The sequence below is a fragment of the Micromys minutus genome, assembly GCF_963924665.1.
Source record: "Micromys minutus genome assembly, chromosome: 11".
NCBI classification, from domain to species: Eukaryota; Metazoa; Chordata; class Mammalia; order Rodentia; family Muridae; genus Micromys; species Micromys minutus.
The window spans coordinates 22,321,465-22,326,746 of NC_137980.1; the positions used below are offsets into that span (position 1 = coordinate 22,321,465).

Sequence of the window (5,282 nt, forward strand, 5' to 3'; positions counted from 1 at the left end):
TATCTCAGAAGATGGAAAGATCTTCCATGCTCATGGATTGAAATGATCAACATAGTACAAATGGCCGTCTTTCCAAAACCAATCTACAGATTCAATGCAATCCCCATCAAATATACAATTCAATTCTTTATAGAGCTAGAAAGAGCAATTTGTAAATTCATTTGGAATAATAAGAAACCCAAGATAGCAAAACCTATTCTCAACAATAAAAGAACTTCTGGGAAAATCACCATCTCTGACCTCAAGCTATATTATAGATCAATCATAATAATAAAAAGAAAACTGCTTGGTATTAGTACAGACACAGGCAGGCAGATCAATAGAACAGAATTGAAGACCAAGATAAACCCACACACCTGTGGTGACTTGATCTTTGACAAAGGAGCTAAAATATTCAGTGGAAAAAGAACAGAATCTCCAACAAATGGTGCTGGTTCATTCAAATGGCAGTCAGCATGCAGAAGAATGCAAATCTATCCATTTTTATCTCTTTGTACAAAGCTCAATTCCAAGTGCATCAAAAACTTCTGCATCAAACCATATAAAAATACACTGAAACTATTAAAAAAGAAAATAAGAAAAAAACTTAGAACACATAAGCACAGAGGAAATTTTAATGAACAGAACACCAATGGCTTATGCTCTAAGATCTAGAGTCCAAAAATGTGACCTCATGGAGTTGGACACTTTCTGTAAGACTAAGGACACTGTCAAGAGGATAAGTGGCAGCCAACATTTTGTGAAAGGATCTTTACCAATCCTACATCTGATAGAGGGCTAATATCCAGTATATACAAAGAATTCAAGAAGTTAGACCCCAGAGAATCAAATAATCCTATCGAAAATGGGATATAGAGCCAAACGACTAAGGAATATCGAATGTCTGAGAGCTCCTAAAGAAATGTTCAACATTCCTAGTCATCACGGAATTGCAAATCAAAACAACCCTGAGTTTCTACCTCACACTCGTCTAAATGACTAAGATAAAAAAACCAGGTGACAGAACATGCTGGCGAGGGTATAAAAAAAAGGAACACTCCTCAACTGTTTGTGGGATTGCACACTAGTACAACCATTCTGGAAATCAATCTGGCAGTTCCTCAGAAAACTGGACATAGTACTACCTGAAGACCCAGCTATACCTCTCCTAGGCATATACTCAAAAGATACCACAACATATAACAAGCACACATGCTCCAACATGTTCATAGCAGCCTTATTTAAAATAGCCAGAAGCTAGAAAGAACCCAGATGTTTTTCAATAAAGAAATGGATAAAAAAAATAGTGGTACATTTACACAATGGAGTATTACTCAGCTATTTGAAACAATGACTTTATGAAATTTCTAGGCAAATGGATGGAACTAGAAGCAATCATCCTGAGTGAGGTAACCCAGTGGTATGCAATCACTGATTAACAGATACTAGCACAGAAAGCTCTGAAAAACCAAAACACGATTAACAGACTTTATGAAGCTCACAATCTGGATGGCTATGCTCTTCTTAGAAAGTAGAACAAAGCTACATGGGAGAAAATACAGGGTCAAATAGAGGAGCAGGTTTTAAAGAAAACATCATTCAGAGATTGCCTCACCTGGGGATCTACCACATATGCAGCCACCAACCCAAGCAATATTGCTGATACCAATAAGTGGTTGCTAGCAAACACCAGATAGGGAAGCCTCTTTGGAAGTTCTACCAGAGTCATGCAGATACTGTTGATGATGCTTGCAGCTAACCATCGGACTAAATATGGGGTCCCAAATGAAGGAACTAGAGAAAGGACTGAAGGGCACAAAGGGTGTGCAACCTGATGGAAGAACTACATTACCGACCACCCAAACCCTGCAGAGCTCCCAGGGTCTAAAACACCAACCAATGATCACACATAGACAGACCCATGGATCCAATTGCATATGTAGCAGAAGATAGCATTGTCTGGCATCAATGGGAGAAGAGGCCTTTGCTCCAATAAAGCAACATTTTCCCAACATATGGCAATGCCAAGACATTGAAGTGGAAAGGTTGGTTGGGAGAGGGAGCACCCTCATGGAAACAAGTAGAGGGGGAGTGGGGATGAGACAAGGAAAAGGGAATACCATTAGAACTGTAAATACAGAGAATATCAAATTTAAAAAGATAATTTTACTTCCTTCTTTCTAATTTATATTACTTTCACCTCCTTCAGTTTTATTGCTCTAGCTAATCTTTTAGACAGTATATTGAGTAGGTATCGAGAGAATGGTCCACCCTTCCCTGTTCATGATTTGGTGGGATTAATTTGAATTTTTTCCCCCTGGAGAAGATAGTCAGATTTATTGTCTATCCTCATGTTATACAAAAATCTACAAAGCCCAAAAAAAAAAAAAAAAAAAAAAAAAAAAAAAACAGTAAATGGGAGTGTAACAGCAACAATTTAAACTTGCCCCCCCATATATTAGGATGACTGCCATTTCAAAGCACAATTCTGATGTGAAGGTAGCTTTTGTTCACTGGCCAAAGCTAACCATTTAAATTACAGCCTTCAGTCCCTGACAGTTCTACTGGCTCTTAACAAAACTTTTGAGGTCCTCAAGAAAGGTGATATATTCCTGGTGCTCCAGGGCTGTGCTGAGCTCCACCCACTCATCTGCAAAAGTGTTATCCACCCCTAGGTCTGCAAGGAAGTCCATTAGGTGGTCATACAAGGCCCAGTCCAGAGAAATCTGTGTTGAGTGTGTAGTTTGTATCCCTCCACTCAGACTCTCCAGTGGCCTGAAAGCTAACTTCCTTGATAGAGAAAATATCACTCTCGGCCTCATCTTCGTGTCCAATCTCATCCTCAGGATAGTGACAGTCCAGTACAAGGGTCTTCTTGCCATCAATCTTTGTAACTTCAACCACAAAATTGGGAGTTGACGTCAGTTCCGGCTCCTGTTCTTCAGCCTTCTGCCTGTGTGAGGGCTCCTCCACACCATCAAATGTTGGAGGGATGCTGTTGTTAATGTTGAAAGTAACAGTGATCTTTTCTCCAGCAACTTTGTGCAATAATTTCGCCTCTGTGCTGTTCACTTCCAGCTCCCAATCTCCGGACATCTTGGGAAGGGACTGATGCTTCTGGATCTTCTTTTCTTCCTTAATTTCATCAGTCAAGAATTCAACAAAGGCCTTGTCTCCTTCCGTGTGCAGAGCGCCACAGCAGCACGCGCAGGGAACCCAGGGCTGCAGAAGACCAGAGCGCAGGGGGGAGCCTGCTCTTAGGCTGAGCAAACCGAAGGGCCTGAGGCATGGCCCTGGCATGGGCTGCAGTAGATTCCCAAGAGGCGGGGCCGGGATGGTGGCTCAGAGGCCCATGGCAGAGGCGCCCAGGGTGCGGGGCACACAGTGAAGCAGCAGGAGCATTGCAGGGTGGACACGTGCAGAGGGAAAAAAGACCTGGACAAGACACCTTTTGACCTCGCGCCTTAATTTGAATTTTTAACCAGTTAATGTAATGTTGGCTATAGGTTTGCTGTAAAGTGACATTCTTATGTTTAGGTATGTCCCTTTTATCCATAACTTTTCCAAGAACTTTATTATAAATTGGGGTTAGATATTGTCAGTGAATTTTTCATCATCCAATTAGATGAGTACTTGCTTTAATTTTATTTTATTTTTCTTATACTTAACCACATTATGTTGAACCATTCCTGCATCTCTTTAGTGAATCCTACTCCATTGAACATGCTGGGTGATCTTTGGATGTTTTTTCAGTTTTATTTCTTTTTTGTTGTTGTTGTTTTATTCAGTATTTTTACATTTGTGATTTTACATGATAATTGGTCTGCAATTCTGTTTTGTTGCTGAGTTTTTATGGACTGGATATTAGAGTAATCAGGGGTTCACAAAATGAATTGATTGGTGTCATTTCTATTTCTGTACTGTTTAATACTTTGAGTAGTCTCATTAACTATTCTTTGAATGTCTGGTTGGATACCACTATAAATATCATGGCCCTGGACCTTTTGGTGGCAGATTTTTAATGACCTCTCTCTCTTTCTCTCTCTCTCTCCCTCTCTCTCTCTCTCTCATTTAGATGTCTACACTGTTTGAGTTGTTTATCTTAGTTTGATTTAACTTTTGGTAAGTGAAAACTATTGAGGAAATTATCAATTTCTTTTACATTTTCAGTAGAGTGGAGTGGAGGCTTTTAAAAACCATGTCTTCATCATTCCCTAAATTTCTTCACTGTCTGTTAATTTTTTCCCATTTTATTTTACATTTCATTAGTTTGGATATACTCTATCTTTTAATAAAGGTTTGTCTATCTGGTCAAATAAAAAGCTCAAAGGACCAATTTCATATTTCATTAATTTTTGTGTTATTATTCTCTTTATATTTTATTGATTCCAGCCTACATTTGAAAAATTCTTGATATCTATTCCCTTTTTTGATTGCTCATTCACTTCTTTCTGGTGTAGACTTTATAGTGTATTATTACATTGCCAGTATAACAGCTGTCTTATTTAGGCTTTTATTGCACTGAACCTACACCATGACCAAGGCAAGTCTTGTAAAATGACATTTAATTTGGGCTGGCTTACAGGTTCAGTTAACTGTCATCAAGGTGAGAGCAGGGCAGCATCCAGACAGGTATGAGCAGAGAGCTCAACACCTTCCTCCAAAGGAAACCAGGAACAGAGAGATCACCCTCAAACAGCGAGGGGGAGAATTTTCTAGCAAAGATCAGTAGATACACATTTCCTCCACAAGGCCACACCTTCAAATACTGTGACTCCTTGAACCTAGCTTATTCAAACCATCATATTCCATTCCTGCCCCTCATAGGCTTGTTCAAACACATGAGTCTTTGGGGGAGGCATACCTAAACATAGCATAGAAAAGTACATGAAGTCCAAATTCCATAATCCCCACAGTCTATAGCAATTAAAAATCCAAAGGTCAAAATCTCTTTCTAATATTCATTCAATCACTTCACTTTAATCCCTTATTAAAGACAGACAACTAGCTGGGCAAACTCCATATTCTGCCATCTCTATGTATGATGTCAAAGAGGTCTTCAGATCTTCAACTTATTCATCTTTGTTGTCTGCAACAAACTTCTTTCTCCTGAGCTTGTTCCACTCCCTGTTAGCAGCTTTCCTTGGCAGATATCCCATGGCTCTGGGATCCTTAACATCTTTGGGTCTCGAAGGCAGCTTCATTGTTACAGCTCATTGATTCAATGTCTGAGATCTACACATGATCTTCAGGCATCCTCCAAAGGGCTGGATTCCCTTCTCTAGCTCTGCCCTCTGTAGCAC

The 5,282-nt window shown here is 39.6% G+C and overlaps 1 pseudogene across 1 annotated transcript; it reads right to left on the minus strand.

Annotated features, from left to right (window-relative positions):
* Window positions 1-2,540: 2,540 nt before the first annotated feature.
* Window positions 2,541-3,381, minus strand: LOC308427663 (complement component 1 Q subcomponent-binding protein, mitochondrial-like; annotated as a pseudogene). Its single transcript has one exon. The product of its transcript is annotated as a complement component 1 Q subcomponent-binding protein, mitochondrial-like (transcript).
* Window positions 3,382-5,282: the final 1,901 nt, after the last annotated feature.